The sequence below is a fragment of the Hyaena hyaena genome, unplaced genomic scaffold (genome assembly GCF_003009895.1).
Source record: "Hyaena hyaena isolate Hyena2069 unplaced genomic scaffold, ASM300989v1 scaffold_1663, whole genome shotgun sequence".
Classification (NCBI taxonomy): domain Eukaryota; kingdom Metazoa; phylum Chordata; class Mammalia; order Carnivora; family Hyaenidae; genus Hyaena; species Hyaena hyaena.
This window is the reverse complement of record NW_024082295.1, coordinates 211,247-231,373: the sequence shown is the minus strand read 5'-3', so window position 1 is coordinate 231,373 and position 20,127 is coordinate 211,247. Positions and strand designations below refer to the sequence as shown.

Genomic DNA, 20,127 nt, shown 5'->3' with positions numbered 1-20,127 from the left:
AATGTCTATTGACAGATGAATGGATAAATATGTGATATATATATATATATACATACACATACATACGTATATATATACTTATATATACTTATATATATAATATATATACTTATTATAATATTATATATAATATAATATACTTATAATATTATATACGTATACTTATATATACATATGTATGTGTATGTATATTATATATAAATATATATAATATATATACACACACACAATGGAGTATTAGTTGGTAATCAAAAAGAATGGAATCTTGCCTTTTGCAACTACTTGGATGGAACTAGAGAATATTATGCTAAACGAAGTTAGTCAGTCAGAGAAAGACTGACTTCACTCTTGTGAGGACTTTAAGATACAAAACAGATTAACATAAGGGAAGAGAAGCAAAAATAATATAAAAACAGGGAGGGGGACAAAACATAAAAGACTTAAATATAGAGAATAAACAGAGTGTTGCTGGAGGGGTTGTGGGAGGAGGGATGGACTAAATGGGCAAGGAGCATTAAGGAATTTAATCCTGAAATTATTATTGAACTATATGCTAACTAACTTGTATGTAAATTAAAAAATTAATTAAATGTGTAATAAAAAAATGAAAACTTGACTCATTTGATTACCTAAATATTAAAATCTCAAATGTGAAGAAAGAACTTATGTACTTTTTTATAAAGACAGGCTTCTAATTTTTTTTCCTTGAGAGAGAAAGAGAAAGAGAGAGAGAGAGAGAGACAGTGTGAGTTGGGGAGGGGCAGAGAGAGAAAAGGAAACACAGAATCTGAAGCAGGCTTCAGGCTCTGAACTGTCAACACAGAGCCTGATGAGGGGCTCAAATTCAGGATTTGTGAGATCAGGACCTGAGCCTATGTCGGCCGTGGCCGCTTAACCACTGAGCCACCCAGGCACCCCTTCTAACTTTTTAAATGTTCATTTATTTTTGAGAGGGGGGGAGGAGCAGGGAGAGAGGGGACAGAGGTTCCAAAGCAGGTTCTATGCTGACAGCACGAGCCTCACGCAGGGTTCAAACACACAATCATGACCTGAGCCAAAGTCAGACGCTTAACCAACTGAGCCACACATGTGCCCCAAGGTTTCTAGTTGAAGACGGAAAATCAGTCACATCTTAAGACCTTTGCTGCTCAAGACTGTCAAATTTCTGAAAGTAAAATATATAAAAACTATTCTATTATATTGCAAAACAAAAAAGGAATCCTCTCCTGGTCAGAAACTGAGGTATCCCAGCAAATGGAAAACAGGCGACATGGTAAATGATGTAAAAGGGGCATATTAATATTTATTAATCACTGAGGCTTTCCGACAATAAGCCAATGACAATGAAAGATGAATATATTTTCTTCTGAAAGTGCTTTCGTAAAATAGTTTGCATCACTGAGAATTCTATTCCTCATTCTTATCCCACATGAACTTCAAGGGAAAAATCTTTCATCTCCCTTTGGAAAATCTTGTCAAACTTTTCATTCTGCTCAACAGTCATGTGATTTTTTCCAATCTCCAATAGTACCTGTGAAGAACTGCAAAGAAATCGCTTCAATGAATAGTCCAGAAAGAGGGATTGTAAAGCTCTAGTGTTGGGAGAAGCACTAGTCTTTGGACTTTCATTTTCCTCCCCACTAAGATCTGGTTGTTCCTGTGCATAGCCATGAATCTTCACTCTCCCACCTTATGGCAAATAGATAAACAAATTCATCATGGCAATTATGATGTAATTTAAGTAATTGGCTGTACAACTCAGCTGTCAGCCACCTGGAAAAGAAGAAAACTCCTGCAACTTGTGTACTATTCTGTTCCAGGCTAGCATAGACTATTTTAGTTTACAGATGTCCTTTAAAAATGTCAAAACTCATATATCATTAAGCAATATTTACTCATGAGGACCTGGACTCTCAGAGAGATTTTTAAAATATAGCATGTGTTCATACAGTTTGTAATGGCTCACTTGTAATTGTTCAATCTTTACCCTCTTTAGGTTTACAACAGTCTTATTTTAAAATTATAGACACAGAGCTGGGAAAACAAATAGATGTTGCTAGAAGGAGAAGCAAAAAACACTGATTGTAAAATCACTCTGAAGTATAAAGGAATAACTGAACCAAACTGAAATACTAATTAAACTGAAAACACAAATCCAAACTGTGCAGGAATGGCAAAGCCAGTGCAAATTATGTTCCACTTCATAACATCTAGGAGAAAAGTGTGTTTATGTGCATAAGAAATATTGGAATGTGGTTCACCTCCACAAGGAAATTTCACTCCTCCTATATGTCTCCTTAGCCATTTCAGTCTCTTATTTTCAGGTGTGTAAAATATGCATAAACACAGAAAATTTTTTTTCAAAGAAATACAAATTGAAGTGCCATAGTTATGGCATTTGAAAGGGTCATAGCGTCTACACCATGATAGGATGTACTGAGGTTAAAGAAAAGGCTGTTGCCAGTTCAGGTTGGCTCCAAGTTACCAGTGTTTCACAACTTTGAATTAAATGGTTAAAGATATACAAAGAGATTAAGTGAAAAATATACTAACATAGAGAAATCAAAGTCACTATTTATTGCTACTTGACATAGAGGCATAGGACCCTATGATTAAGTGTAAAAGTTATCTCTATAATTCTGTGTTATAGATTTTCCATGTAGTAAGATTTAGAATGATTTTATAAAATAATAAAAATATTCTAACATGTTCAAATTTGTTAGTTATATGAAGGAGTCATTAATTTAAAAACTCACTCACCAGAGGTATGAGATATTGACATAAAGGAAATATTCCTATACATTTTAAATTTCTAACATTCTGGATATTCTTACTAGAGGACACATGAGATCCCTGTCCAAAAACAATAGAAAGGCAAATGTATATTGTTAATTCAGCCTTGGGGAGGTTTAGGATAAACCACAAAGATGGAAGAACAGCCAGTGATGGCCTACAGCCCCACTATTACCTCATCATCACCTGCTTAGCCCATGCTACTGTGGGGGAACAGTCTAACACTAAATGAACATCCGTTATGTGAGAGACATTGTGTTAGGCATTGGTAGATTCCTAGCAGCCCTGGAGAAGGCCTTGTGACTTTAGGTTATTCATCAGATACATTCAGGAACCAAATATTATAGACTCTGGAGAGCACCAAGAAAAAAATCATGAAAAATTATTTGTCTGGAGAGAAAACAAAACCGTGAGGTCTCCATGTTAGGAAAGTCAGACTTGCTTAGAAGTTACACTTAGATCCGTTTGTACCACAGTGCAAGATAGTCATTTACCATTCAAACTAGCCTTTGCTAAGGAAATGACCTTTATCTTGTATCCCAAATTTGACTTTGAGTATATTGTCATCATTGGCCTGTGACTATTCTTCATGTTTTCAAACAGCCTATCTCACAATGGCATCCATGTTCTCCTCGCTCAATTCTTTCCGCAAAAATTTGCACACATTTAACACAGAACCTCTGAGATCCTGAAATAAATCATAGTATGATAAATGATGCACATTATAAGAAAGAAGACTTACACAAAAGTCACAGCTAAATATCATTATTTGAGGGAAAAAATTAGGTTTTTAGTTTGCTTAGAATATTGGAGTCAGCCATGAAATGAAAAGTAACTTGCTTATTCTTTCTTGGTAAATTAATCCTTCACTTGTCCACTGTTTTAGAGGACATTCAGGTTCATTTTAGAAACATTCATGATTCTTTCTGTGTGTGTGTGTGAACTCAGCAAGTATTTGGGGAGTAGCTATGATATATCAGACACTGTCCTGCATGATGGTGCAAGTGATCAGAGGCACAATGAGGAGTCAGTACTGGGAATTCAGTAGTAGGAACTATGGTCAGAGAGTAATTGTGTAACATTGTTCAGAGAAAATTTCAACAAAGATGAGAAATTTGTTCTAAAAATAAAACCAAAAACAGAAATTTTTTAGATAGACAAACTGAAGATATGGTGTCTAGACAAATGAAAGGACATCTTCAAAATTGTGGTTGTGCAGAAGGAGTGAAACCTCCTTAGTCACAAGAGTATTAGAAGTTGAGTTTCCCTGGAGCTATATGGGAACAGGTCCTTGATGAGAAAGACATAAGATAAAGCTGGAGCCAATAGAAGGGCCAAACTGTGAGGAAGTTTGCAAGACCATCCAGATACTTAACTCTCTATTTCATAGGTGAAATGGACTCAACCAGAGAATCTAGACTTGGTGTCATGAGCTGGGTAGGTGTAACAGAAGCTAGTGACAAATTCTCAGGAGGTTGCAGCTTTAGGGCCGCCTGACCTTCATCTCTTTCTCTTCTTCCCTTCTAAGAGATCCCTGGTGGTATTCTTACAGCGGTGCCCAGCCCAGTTCCAGTATGATCCTAACTGATCCCAGATCCTCATGGCATCCCGTTGTCCTCTACAAGTGTTTAGTCTAGGCTGGTCACTTGACCCAGTTTTGGCATAGAAACAGAAAGAGGAACTCAAACAGGAGTTTCTGAAAGTAGTTTTCCTCATGGAGAAAATGGGAACAAAGCAAGGCAGGAACACCCCTTTTCTTCCAGCTCCCTCTAGGTCTGCCATACAAGCTATTACGTGAGCACATGATGTTGGAGTTACAGTAATCATCCTCCTTCTATGAGGGGAACATCATGGACACACCATATATGATACAAAGGAAACACAGAAAATCCTGTGACAATCTCCACATGTTGAGTTGCACACCAAACATCAGGATAGCCTGCCTCTGGGATTCAGTCAACAAGCAGTAGAAGTTCTATTTTAAGCCACTTACACTTGACTGTACTGGGAGCTGAATTCTTTCTAATCATACACAGATATTCTCATCTATTTTTTTCTTGCAATGCTTAACCCTACACAATAAGGACATGATTAATGTTCCCATGAACTTCACCTCAGAGTGAGGAACACAACATCTAAAATATTACTGGAATTAAAAAATGTAGAAAATGATTTAACAAACTATAAAAGAGAAATAAATAATCTGAATCAAAATCAAACATATTCACACTACATACATACACAGGCAATTCTTAACACAGAGACAAGTTTTAAAAAGAAAGCTCCAGTAGGAATTATGAATGAAAACCTGGTAAACAAAGCGAAGTGATACATGAAAAACATGTGATACACTAAATCTGATATCTCAAATTTGATATCATTCTTTGGGTGCTCTGGGCATGAATAAGCAATTCATTCAGCCAGGCTGGCTTATAGCTTCTGTGGAGTCACTAATGCCATGTTTCTTACCTTCTTCATCTCTTCATACATCACAAACTGAATATTTAAAGAGGCTTTTATGCTCATACCAATCTTTGATGTTGTCAAACCAAAGGCTTTCTAACACCGTGGGAAGAACAGATACATCATTAAATAAATATGATGAACACACTGAAAAACTGCTACACTCTTAGGTGATGCAGGAAACTTTAGTACCAAAGACATTAAAGGAAGTGTGCCGCTAGATTCCAGATTTCCCCCTAGCACTTAGTTATGGGAGAGCCATTCAGCTTCCACCAGAAAACAATTACATGAATTCAAGGCAAAATTAATCTCTTAAAAATGCATTTCATAGAGACAGAAAGTCACCATTCTGTGGAGTTAGAAAATCTGAAAAAGAAAAAAGGAGGAAATGATCCTCTCCTTCTCAATTCTCCCACTACCTCCAAAGGCAAGTAAAGGTATTTACACTGTATGGAATATGAAGGCTCTCTAATGAGTCACATAAGCTCTGCACAGTGAATTAGAGACTAATAGTAGCTCTCCTTTTCCAGATCATCATGTCTACCTCTTCAGGCCTTGCTCCTGCTCAGTAGGCTACACTGGCTCCTCAGATAATGTGAGGGGCACCAGGTTGGCTCAATGGATAGAGCACATAACTCTTGACCCCAGGGTTGTTAGTTTGAGCCTCATGTTGGTGTAGAGATTACTTAAAATGAATAAAAATATATTAAAATGAAAAGTTTGTGGAACAGAACTTTGTCAAATAGAAGCTCCTGGGTGGTACTCTCTGCAATGTACAGTGCAAAGCTCCAAATGGTGATCTAAACTGAGATGCTTCTCACTGAGCTAGAACAGAAATCTGTGTGCTACTGAAACAATCTTTCCACATTTAGATGTAAGGATTCTATGTATAGTATGGTATGGCTGTAATCTTGACACTCCTGAGAGGAGAGAAAGTAAGCAATATTTGTAACAGTGGCTGAACTTGGTTATCCAAGACAATACTACCATCTGGCTTGATACATTGATAACTGATCTCCATTCTATTCTCTTTCAGCATCCTCTTTTCCTCTGCCAAATTCACCACAGGACACCAAATTTATTGCCTTTTTAATAAATTTTAGTTGCCTTTTCCTCCTAGAAATTGTTTAATGAATCCCTCAAAGGTACTTGTAATAGGGAACATCAGAGTCTTTGAAAAGTGAAAACATGAGCAAATGACATCCTTAGGGTTTCTGTATATGTAAATAATCTGCAAAGAAAGCAAGTATATATTATTTCTGATGCTTTCATGCTGTCATATTTTTATCCTAATGCCTTTCAATTGGATGAGGTCTGTTAGTTTAACTTTACAGTTTCCTAACATTTCTCACAAAACAACAAGGCCAAGATATGAGTGGAGCACATTAGGATAACTCATCATCATGTTATCATGAACTTAGAGTCTCTCACTTTTCTACTCTGGCATGTTAACCCTTAAAAATAATTTTAAGTAATAAAAGAAAATAAAATAGAAAAAAAATAAGAAATACACTTTTTCTGTATCCAAGAAGTAGAAAGAAAGAAAGAAAGAAAGAAAGAAAGAAAGAAAGAAAGAAAGAAAGAAAGAAAGAAAGAAAAAATAATATATGTATAAACAGAAGCAAAGAAAATGAACAAAAAGATGATCCAGCAAACAGAAAGAAACCCTGGCCATCTGGTCACTCACTCTTCTAAGAATGTGACTCAGTTAAGATCATGTTCTAGCTGTTCTTGAGACTGAGTCCTGCATCAGGCTCTGCACTGATAGTTTAGAGGTTGCTTGGGTTTCTCTGTCTCCCTCTCTCTCTCTCACTTCCTCTCCCCTGTTTACTCACACACTCTCTCTCTTTCTCAAAATAATTAAATAAACTTTTTTTTTAAATTTTGAAAGTTAATCAGCTGTAAACAAATGAGGAAAAATTGGGCAGAACACAAATATGGGAGTAGTGACTAATTGGCCAGTTACCGCAACATCTTTAGATGATCTGATGCTGTCAGTAGAGAATTGAATCTTCTGTTCACTTATTTTTCCCAATGTGTAAGAACAACCTGGGCACTGGTACATTCTCTGGATCTTATTTAACCCACTGTGATGCTTGGTTCCCCATCAGAATGTCTGAGAATCCAAGTACAGTTTGTCTCACTTAGGAACTCATGAAAGCGAACATTGGAAATGGACTTGCTTGGTTTCCTGAAAGGCAGACAGCAAACCCTGTGCATAAATGCCACAGACTCCAGACGCATAGATGAACAGTTTCAGGATTTTACTGCTGAACCTTGAGTATATGAGAAAAATCCACCTTTGTCACTCTACATGTTCTCTCTGGTCTTTAAAATTAAATTTATTATTTTCTGGGGCGCCTGTGCGGCTCAGTTGGTTGAGCGTCCGACTTATGCTCAGGTCATGATCTCACAGTTCGTGGGTTCGAGCCCCGCGTCAGGCTCTGTGCTGACAGCTAGCTCAGAGCCTGGAGCCTGCTTCAGATTCTGTATCTCCCTCTCTCTTTCTCTCTGACCCTCCCCCACTCACAGCTCTCTCTCTCTCTCTCTCTCTCTCAGAAATAAAACATTAAAAATTTTTAAATAAAATTAATTTTATTTTCAAGAGAAATAGATTATCAATATTCATGAACAATATATGTACATCACAATGAATCTATAAAGTGAACACACTTGCAACCATTAATCTGTAAAAGAAATAATTTTGGCATTCTGGAGTTTCAATGTTGATTTATTTCACTTAGAGAGTCACACAGATTTTCTGTGAAAACTGTATATACTTAGCTACTGTTGAGATACTAAAATGCACATCATACTTAAGCACAAATATTTTTTATGGCCAGAAATCTAATCATTTTCTGGAAATCAGTATAAATATACGCAACACATCTGCCATAAAAACAACACATTTTTAAGTTCAACCTAGTAACAGTCTTCCATTATTGGAGCTATCAAAAACTATTTCAGATTATCCTAGATAAGAAGATCAGAGTATTTTAGTGATTCATTTGAGAAATTGTTGACAGATCATTGGTTAAATTTTTAAAAGCTAACTGTGAGAGTGATTTAATAGAAAGATAGAGACAAGTCACACACACACACACACACACACACACACACACCACATTACTCCTGGAATCAATACATGGAATCCATGGATGGACATCACTTAAAGTTTGGTTTCAGACTACCCACAAATCTTAGACTTCTGGACCTTCCTGAAAATCTGCAAAATCTGAATTTCAATAGAGTGGGGACTTGAAATTTTTATTTTCACACACGAACCAGAATATTTATATATAGTGATGATCGTAAACTACTGTCACAGGGAATGTGTATTCTGTTTCAAATAACTCCTTTGCTACAATTCAGGGATAATCATTTGGGAAAGATAAAATGAGATGAATCTATGTAAAAAGGTGTAGAAATGTGTTATTCATGGATGCAGAAGCATTTATGTATATTGTGAAATAATTAAACTTGTTAATTCACTGCGATTTAATGATATTTGTTTGCAGATTACCTATCAGTTTTCCCACTGATGCATTGAGGTTGGTACGTTCATCTCTCTTCCTTGTACATGACGGTTCAATAACAAAATGAGTAAGGAGGTTTCATGTTAAGAGAAATGGAACGTATCCAGGAGAAGTGGTTCAGAGGAACGGTTTATACGCCATAGTATGTCCTGACATCAGGAATCACTGGAACAAAATCTGTGCCATGAATGAGGACTTAGAGTAGGACAACTTAATTCACTTCAGATCCTGGTGTACCCTCAGATGCATGTGAGGGTAAAAGTACAAACAGTGAAATTCCTACCACAAAGTGTCGCTTGACTTTTCTGCTAACACTGAAAGACTAAAAAACCCAAACTCCTCATAATTGGCAGAAAGCCGCCAAAAACTGGTCAAATCCTTGTGAATTCTTCTCCTGAATAAGAATTCTTCTCCTGAGTAGGTATGATGGAGTAGGTTAGAAAAAGCCAATGCACAACGGCTAAAATTAGTTTAAAAGCACAACTAAAATACAAAAGTTTTATTGTTAAAGACCTCAGATCTCTGGAAACAGAAAGCACTAGCTCAATTAAAGTTCCAGGATGGGAGGAACCTTTTTTAGGTGGAGTATCCTGGTGGACTTTCCTCAGAGCATTTGCCACGTATGGGCTCAGGTCAGATTTTGAAACTTTAGAGCAGGAGAAGAAGGAACTAAAATTCATACCACTAAAGAGAAGAGGTAAAGAGAAGGGCTAAATACTTCCATTTCTAAGGGCTAAGAAGAAACATACCTTCTGGTCTCTCAGTGGAAAGGGAATGAATCAGAAAGACTTGAGTCTTGTTACACTGAAAACTCATTTCACCCAACTCAATCCATAATTGGACACTAAATGCTTAAAAAAGAATATTAAATGAATAATAATATTTATTTCTAGTGTCAGACAGAGCAAGTTTGAATGAAAATGCTAACACTATATATTTGCCCAAGGTAAATTTCATTTCCTCTCTTCACCTCTTGTTTTCTCAGTTATGAAACACGACCTGCCTTATAAGGATTTTCTTAAAAACAAAGGAAATAATGCATATGTAATTCTAAAGTTGGTATCGTGTTCACAGAAGGTGCCTATATACAAATATATATTTTTAAGCACAATAGTTCCTTCCTGCTACCACACATAAACCTTTTTTGAGAAGTTATAAGGAGAAAGGAGCAGAAAAGAAATGTTTCTCTACAGGCATACATCACCTAAGCCCATAGCTGTGGAATTTACAAGCTCTTGGAAGAAAGGAGCTCAGAAAAGTAGGAAACAATGCAGCAGTAGTGGACTACTGGGGGTGTGAAATCCTCTCCTAATAGAAGGATCAGGGCCCTTTATAACCTTTCTTAAAGCTGCAGCATAGGAAGGAAATTATATATGTTACTTAAGAAAGATGAACGGAGCAATGAGCAAATGGAAATAAAGACACTGATGCAGCCAGCAGCCTCGAGTTGGGCACAGACACACAGACACACAAAGATACCCAAGAGGGTCTACAGAATCTGATGGATGTCAGCATCCACACCCCTAAAGACTTCCAATCAGTCAGCCTTACTACAAGAAACCCAGTGGATGCCTGAGGAGGCAAAAATCCATGAGAAACGGAGAGCAGTTAGAAAATTTAACTCAAAAATATTCTCCTTCCAGTATCTACAGATACCATCTATGCTGGCTTAGGATAATCTTCACAGGAAATAAGCAAAGTTGATATAAGGACCATGTATCTTTACCAAATGACTGGAAAGAAAACACAAATAAGTTGTGAGTATAGATATCTCTGAATGGGAACCCTCAACTAGTGGTGATGTCAGTTTGTATGTGACATTTTAAGAATAAAGCAACACTGAGCAGAATTCCAACACAAGACATCATGAAAGTTTATTAATCTATGGTAGAAATTATGGCCTTGTTATAAAAAAGAAAATTATATCAACAGAAAATATGTCATTTTATGTAAGAAAATTTATGTACATACAATGTTGTAGAACAAGATAATGTCTACTTTAATCAGTAGGAAATGATGGAAATTTAATAAATGATCTTGGGCCACTTGGTTATCTGTTAGGGAAAAAAATTGACAGGTATCTAACAACACAAGATAAATATTAAGATTAAATAAAGAAATTATTTATGAATACATGAAAATACTTGTGATAGCAACACTCTTAGTTGGACACAAACCCTAGAACCCATAAAATGAAAAGTTGACTCATTCGGTTACCTAAGAATTAAAATCTTAAATATGAAAAAGACCATAAGTAGTTTTTTATAAATGACAAGGCTTCTATTTTAAGATGCCAAATCAATCACATGTTAAGGTCTCCTTTGTGGCTCAAGGCTTTGGAATTTCTGAACTTAAGGTAAAACTGTTGCATAATTATATTGCAACACAAAGAGAGGAATCCTCCCCTGATCAGAAAGTGAGGCGTCCTAGCAAATTGAAACAGGTCACAGATGGCTAAGTCAGAAGATCATACATTTTAACTTAGTATAATTTTATAAAATAATAAAAATATTCTAACATGCTCACATTTATTACTTATATGAAGGAATTATTGTTTTAAAAACACACTCACCAGAGGTATGATATTGAGATAAAAGAGATATTGCTATAGATTTTTATGATGGAAGATTCTGGCTTACTAGAGTACACATGCTAGTCCTGCCCAATAACAAAAGAATAGTGACTATATGTTGCTAATTCAGTCCTGGATGAGGTTTAGAATAAATCACAGAGATGGAAGAACAGCCAGTGAGGGTCAACAGCCCCACCATTAACTCGTGATCACATGCTGAGCCCATTGTACTGGGGGAAAACAGCCTAACACTAAATGAACATCCCTTTTGTGGCAGAAATGGTGCTAGGCATTGGTAGATTTCCAGGGGCCAAGGAAAAGGCCTTGTAACTTTAGGTTATTCATCAGACACATTCTGGGACCAAATGATATAGTCTCTTGAAGAGCACCAAGAAGAAATCATGGAAAATCAACTGTGTAGGGAAAGGAACAGGGCCACGGCACCTCCATATCAGGAAAGTCAGCCAAGAAGCTTAGAAGCTACACTTTGGTACATTTGTATCACAGTGTAAGATAGCCAGTCATTTATTGTTCAACATCACCTTTGTGAAGGAAATGACCTTTTTCTTGCACACCAAATTTGACTTTGAGTATATTGTCATAATTGGCCCATGGATCATTCTTCATGTTTTCAAACGTGGTCTGACTCACAATGATATCCATGTCCTCTTCACTCAATTCTTTCCCAAAAATTTGCACACATCTAACACAGAACCTCTGAGATCCTGAAATAAATCATAGTATGATAAATGATGCACATTATAAAGAAGAAGAAATACACAAAAGTCACAGCTAAATATCATTATAGGAGTTATTATTAGGATACTTAGAATAATGGAGTGGGACCATGAGAAGCTACTTGCTTATTCCTCTTGATAAATTAATTCCTCACTTGTCCGCTGTTTTAGAGTACATCTGGGTCAATTTTAGGAACACTCACATTTCATTTTATTTGTGTTAAGTGGGCAAGTATTTGTTGAATAGCTACTTTATGTCAGATGCTGCCCTAAATTATGGTGCCCATGAACAGAGGCACCACAGGGGATCAGTTCTGGGAATTCAGTACAAGGACTTGCTGGCAGAAAGTAATTGTGTTACAGAATTCAGAGAAAGTTTCAACAAAGATTAGAAATTTGTTCTGGAAATTAAACTAAAAATGGGACTTTTTTTGATAGACAAACTGAAATTATGCTATTTAATTTTTTTTACAGTTTATTTTTGAGACAGAGAGAGACAGAGCATGAGCAGGGGAGGGGCAGAGAGCGAGGGAGACACAGAAGCTGGCTGTCAGCACAGCAACCGACACGGGGTTCAAACCCATGAACTGCAAGATCGTGACCAGAGCCGAAGCCGATGTCCAACCGACTGAGCCACCCAGGCACCCCGAAAGTATGCTATTTAAACCAGAAAAAAAATATCTGCAAAATTGTGGTTGCATGGAAGATGTGATATCTCAGGTCACAGGAGTATTAGAATTTGATTTTCCCTAGAGCTGTATGGGAACAGGTCTGGGATGGGATAGAAGGGCCATACTGTGTAGGAAGTTTGCAAGGCTGGCCAGATACTTGAATCTCTATTTCGTAGGTGATATGCACTCAACCGAAGAGTCTAGATTTGGTATATGCCCTGGGGCAGGGGTAAGATTTGGTATATGCCCTGGGGCAGGGGTAACAGAAGCTAGTGACAAGTATTCAGCAGGTGGTAGCCTTTAGGGTTGCTTTTAGCTCTTTTTCTTCTTTCATGCTAAAAGAAGTCTGGTGGTGTTCTGGCAGTAGGGCCCAGCCTCATTCCATAGTGATCCTTATTAATCCAAGTTCCTTATAACAATCCCATTGCCCTCTACAAGACATTAGTTTAAGGTGGTCACATGGCCCAATTTTCATATTGCAACTGAAAGAGAAAGTCAAATAGAAGTTTCTGAGAGTGATTTTCCTCATGAGCAAAGGTAGGAACAAGGCAAGGCAAGAACGCCACTTTTCTCCTAGTTCACACTCTGTCTGCCATGTAATCTATCATGTGAGGACATGACTTTGGAGCTACAAAAACTGCTCTGTTACTAGGAGGGAAACATCATTGCCACACCAAATATTGTACAAAGGAAACACAGAAAATCCTGGGATATTCTCAACATGCATGAGGTATACACCCAGTATCAGGGTAGCCTAGTTCTGGGTTTTAGTCAATAAATAATAAAAGTTCTCTTTTCAGGCACATATAGTTGACTGTACTGGGAGCTCAATTCCTTCTGGTCATAGACAGGTATTTTCATCTAATTTTTCCTGCATGCCTTCATTATACACAATGCAGACAAGATTAAAGTTCCCAAGAAATGCACCCCCGAGTGAGGAACATGCATCTACAATGTTAGTGTAATTTAAAAATTAAAGAAAATAGCTATAACAATCCATAAAAGAGATACCAATAATCCGACTCCAAATAATCAAATCACTCACACCAACACACATAAACAGATATTTCTTAACACACAGAAATTTTGAAAAGAAACCCCCAGTGTTAGTTCTAAATGAAAACCTGGTAAAGAAAGCACAGAAGTGATACAGGAAAAATGTCTCCTGGTCACAATCCTTTGAGATCCCACATTTGATATCATCATTTGGGTGTTCTAGGCATGAATAATCAATTCATTCGGTCAGACTGGCTTACACCTTTGGTGAAGTCACTAATGTCACGTTTCTCACCTTCTTCATCTCCTCCTACATCACGAAATGAATGTTGAAGAGGCTTTTGTGCTCATACTAACCTTTGATGTGGTCAAACCAAAGGCTTCCTACCACTGTGGGAAGAACAGAACATCATTTGGTAAATATGTTGAACACATTGAAAAGAAGCTACAGTCTTAGTAGATGCAGGAACCTTTAGTAACAAAGAAGAAAAGGGAGTGTGCTGCTAGATTCCAGATTTCTCCTAGCACCTGGTTATGGGAGAATCATCCAGATTCCACCAGGAAACAATTACAAGAATGCAAGGAGAAATTAGTCACTTAAATATGCATTTCATATAAACAGAAAATAATCTTGCCATGAGGTTAGAAAAACTGAAAAGAAAAAGGAGGAATGAATCCTCTCCTTCTCATTTTTCCCACTATCCCCAAAGGCACATAAAAGTATTTCCACACTGCAAGGAAAATGAGATCTCTCAGGAGTCACTTCAGCTCTGAAACAGTGCATTGGAGAATAATTGTAGGTCTGTTCCAGATCATCATGTTTACTTCTGCAAGCCTTGCTCCTGATCAAATAGCTACACTGGCTTCTCAGATAAGAATGTGGTGAGCATGTTTTACTTGATCGATAGAACATACAACCTTTGAGTTCAGAGTTGTGAGTTCAAGCCCCATGTTGAGTGCTGAAATTATTTAAATAATGAATAAAAATATACTAAAATATCTTTAAAAGAATTCCTTTTTTAAAGGGCCCACTGAAATATGATGTGCAATGCTCCAAACCTATGATCTAAACTAAGCTACTTCTCACTAAGCTAGAACAGAAATCTGTGTCCTAGTGAAATAATCTTTCCCTGGTTAAATGTAATTATTCTCTGTTGATATGACTGTAATCTTGACACTCTGCTGAGAGGTAGAGAGAGTTAGTGATATTTGTACAATGGCTGGACACTGTCACCTAAGACAATGCTACCAATTGGCTTGATACGTTGATTACTGATTCCCATTCTACTGTATTTCATCATCCTCTTTCTCTCTGCCAGAGCTTAAAAACTCACCACATGACACAAAACTTAGTACTTATTTTATGAAAGTTCAGTTACCTTCTCCTTCTAGAAATCGTTTCATGAATTCCTCAAAGGTAGTTGTAACTGATAGTCTCACATTCTTTGAAAAGTGAAAATATGAGCACATAACATCCTTAGGGTTTCTGTAGATGTAAATAATCTGCAAAAAAGGAAGTATTTATTATTTCTGATGCTTTCATAATGTCATATTTGTACCCTAATACCTTCCAATTGGAGGAAACCTGTTAGTTTACAGTTTCCTAACCATGTCTTGTATATATTCAGCCCTTTTTGTATTCTGTATTTCTCTTCTGCAATGCCTCTCCCTTCACGATTGGCTTAGTGACTATCAATTACTCCTTAAGACACACATCACATGGTACCTCTTCTTACTCTCTCAGGCAGAAACCAACAATATTCTCCTGTCCCTACCTCAACAAGCTAATATATGTGAAGATGTCTCAATTATAACAATAGAAAAACCTTACTAAGATATTTTCAAATCATCTGTGAAAATTTAGGTTCTATTTCTCTCATCCTTTAGTGTATGGTTCACATAATTCTTATTTATACATCTCCACAGCATAAAGCACAAGTACTTGGCCCATAGAAGTTATTTCTTCAATATTTTTTGCATTGAAGGAATATGAGATTTAACTTTAAAAATGGATATTATAACCGATCAGAAGTCATAATTTCATAAAAACAGTTAAGCAACCCAAAGACATTAAAAACACAAAGTATCAGGGTGCTTGGGTGGCTCAGTCTATTAAGCAAGGCTAGCATTATCCATATAAGTACCAGAAAAGGATACTACAAGAAAAGAACGTTATAAGCCATTACTTCTGGTTAATATAGATGCAAAAATCCTCTATAAAATATTAGCAAATTGAATTCAATAACACATTAAAAGAATCATACACCATGATCAAATACAATTCATTCCAGGATGCAAGGATGATTCAACATCCACAAATCAAATAGTTTGATAATTCATTAATGAAATGAAGCATAAAAACTATATTATTATTTCAATAAATACAGAAAAAATTGACAGAATTGAATTTTGTTCATTATAAAAATTCTCAACACAATACAGAAGGAACATAACTCAATATATCATATGCCGTCTATGACAAGATTATAGGTAACATTATTCCCAATAGTAGACATTTCAGTTTTCCAAGATCATGATCAGAACATCTAAAGTCATGACCAAGATCAGACACTTCTCACTAGGTTTATTGGAAATCCTAGCCAGAGCATTTAGACAAGAAAGAGAAATAAAAGATATCTAGGTTGCAAAGGAAGAAGTAAAACTGTCCTTACTTGTAGATGATATTATATATCAAAAGCCCTAAACATCCCACCAGAAATTCTATTAGAACTAATAATTTGAATTCAGTGAACTTGCAAGATATGAAATCAGTATGCAAATTTAACTTGTATTTCTATATGCTAACAATAAACTATCAGAAAGAAAAATTAAGAAAACAATCCCATTTATGATAGCATCAAAAAGGATAAAATATATAGGAATAAATTTACTGATGGAGGTAGAAGACTTTCACATTGAATATTATAAGGTATTGATAGAAGAAACTGAAAAAAAATACAAATATACAGAAAGATATTTCCTGTTCATGTGTTGGAAGAACTAATATTGTTAACACCCCATAGTACACAAAGTAGTCAGCAGATTCAATGGAATCTTTATCAAAAATTTTATACATTTTTCACAGAAATAAAACAAATAACCATAAAATTTGTTTGCACCATACAGGACCCTGCATAGCCAAAGCAATCTTTAGAAATAGAGCAAAGTTGGGGCACGTGGGTGGCTCAGTCTGTTAAGCATCCGACTTCAGCTCAAGTCATGATCTCATGGTTCGTGGGTTCAAGTCCCATGTCAGGCTCTGTGCTGAAAGCCAGCTCAGAGCCTGGAGCCTGTTTCAGGTTCTGTGTCTCCTTCTCTCTCTGACCCTCCCCTGCTTGCTCTCTCTCTCTCTCTCTCTCTCTCTCAAATAAATAAAAAACATTTAAAAAATTAATGAGTGGTACAACCTTAAAAAAAGAGAAATAGAGCAAAGCTAAAGGCATCCATTTATTAGTGTTAAATAATATTACAAATTTATAGTAATCAAAACATTATGGTATTGGCATAAAAACAGATGCATAGATCAGTGGAGCCAAGGAGTAAGCCCCAAATTAAATACATATAATCAACTAATTTCTGATCAAGGAGCAAAAAATATAGGATAGGCTCTTCAATAAATGATGTTGGGAAAACTGGATTGCCATAGGCAAAAGAAGAAAGTGAAGCACTCTCTTAAACCATACACAAAGTTAACTCAAAATGGATTAAACATTGAATGTAAGACCTAAACCAACAAAACTCCTATAAGAAAACAAAGGGAGTAGTTCCCCCAAAATCCATGTTGGCAATGACATTTTGGGACATGACCAAAAGCAAATGCAGCAAAAACAAAATAAGCAAGTGGGAGTATATCGAACTGGAAAGTTTCTGTACAGCAGAAGAATCCATCAACAAAATGAAAAGGGAACATATTGAATGGAATAAATATGTTGTTTGGAAGTAATATTTCTCATGATAGATAATATCAAACCATATAGAGAACCCATACAACACAGCAGCAAAAACATTCCCCAATTCCATTAAAACACAGGTAAAGAATTTAAAGAGATGTGTGTGTAGACACACACACACACACACACACACACACACACACGTATGTATATATTTCACACATACATATGAATGGTGTAAAAAATAGGACCCAAAATATTTGGGGAATGATCATAATTAGGATAAGTTCAATTTCCTCCTTCTCAGGTGCTTGGTCATTAAAAACAGCTTCAAATATGGCTCAAGAAGCTGCCTAAATGGCAAATATTCATGTGCCCTTTCCCAGCCCATTTCAGCAACTCAGTGTTTGATAGAGTGTCATCAGTCTTCTTCCTCATTATGCCCATTTCCCTTACCACCATGAGAAATTACTTATAACTACATTCTAAAACACCTTATTTCATAATATACTTAATTCAGTTAACTTCATAATATTCAGTAGATTAACTATATATACATATAGAATATGCTCCTAAAAAAATAGTGCTCCCATATTATAGAAGTGTCATTTCATTAATTACATTAGCTATTGGAATACAAGACTCACCAGATTTGGGGTATGTGATTATGCAGACATCATCATCTCTGATTTCAAAATCATTTAAATGTTCTATAAAGCCAACATCAAATTCATAAACTCCAAAATAATATCCTTTAAATTTGACTAAAAATGTGTCTGTGTCTTCCATATTTCTGTTGCCTGAAAAATACAGATGAATTATTGGAGAGAAATTCAGTAGAATGTTATATAGTCTTCCCTTCTGTATCTTTCCTTTTTAACAAATACAAGCACTGAAACCCTGTTGGCTCCTGCAGGACTTCTCCTGCATTCTGGATTTGTGGAATTTGGGGCAATGCCCAGGGGACTTCTATTTATGGGCTAGCTTTTGGTTTTATGTGTGTGTGCTCCATTTATGGAGCTACAGGGGAAATAGCTTAAGAGTAATTATTGTAATATTTCCAAAACCTGATGCTCTTAATAAAAAATCTTATATATATTTGAACACAAAATGTATATACAAATAGGATTTAAGTGGACTTCAAAAAAGCTTGGCTATCAGACCAGCCAGACAGTCCTTTATCAGCTGATCTTTTTTTCCTCCTGTAAATGAACTACATTCACTTAGGTCTTAGTCGGTTCATAGAAGATTTCTTTTATATACTTTCTGGGTAGGAGTTATCTGTTTATAGTAATCTTGGTAACTTTGAATTTAACTTATTTTTAACTTGTGACATTTGTAAAGTTATTTGGATAGCACAAGCATGAGGTCACTTACATGAATCTATTCCAGGAAGCCTGAGACATTGCATGTGAGCAATTAAATTGTCCATAATGACAATATGGACAATGGCACAAAGTATGAAAGAAAACATTTAAATAATAGGTCATATGTAGAAAGTACAAACCAAAACTTGCAAGTCATCATTTATATAAATATTTTTGCTTTTCATTATTATCTGTCACTAGCCATACGGAAAAATGCATTTCGATTTGAGAACTCTGAGTTTCACATACTTGGGTGTTCTTCCAGATGACTCTGAAGTGTCCTATTCCTATTTCCCAAAATAGTTGATTATAGAAGGAGCTGACAAAATAACAGTTTCAGAATCGCACAACTTGAAAATAATTGCAGGAAGCCAGAGATAAAGAACATTATAGAAAAAGGGAAATAAGCATTTAAAAACATTTTTTAATGTTTATTTATTTTTGAGAGAGAGAGAAGTAGAGACATACTGCGATCAGAGAAGGGGCAGAGAGAGATGGAAACACAGAATCTGAAGTAGGCTCCAGGCTCTGATATGTCAGCACAGACTGTTGCAGGGCTTGACTCACGAACCGTGAGATCATGACCTGAGCTGAAGTCTGAGGCTTAACCAACCGAGCTACAAAGGCGCTCCAAAATATACAGTTATTAAATATATTTTCATGGAGCAAGATTCTCGCCCAGAGAGTCTTGACACTGAGGCTTTTCTTTCCAGGAAGCAACTTTATTATTCCAGCCAGCGACTCTCAGTTGGGTTAGTACCAAAAACACTGGTGTGGTTTTTATATGGTTTGTCTCCCGTATATGGTAACACACAAACACACAGTCTAATTAATGTGGTCTCATGTGACAAGGTCGTGAGGGATGTCATCACATACAGGAATAGCAAGGTTGCCTTGAAATGTTCTTTTTTTCCCCCTTTCTTAGGGAGGGGACCCTACCACATTCACAGTCACACTGTTACTAGAAACCTAGGATTGGTAGCCTTTCTTTACAATTATATTATAAAGAAGTTGTGGCTCCTTAGTGCAGCCAGCTCCATGTCTTAATTTAAAACGATAACAACAAGCCTGTAATATTTTGATCTTTTCCTAAAGTATACAA

At 36.2% G+C, this 20,127-nt stretch overlaps 1 pseudogene; it reads right to left on the bottom strand.

The window, feature by feature from the left end:
* Positions 1 to 1,407: 1,407 nt before the first annotated feature.
* On the bottom strand, positions 1,408 to 19,090 carry LOC120226348 (annotated as a pseudogene).
* Positions 19,091 to 20,127: the final 1,037 nt, after the last annotated feature.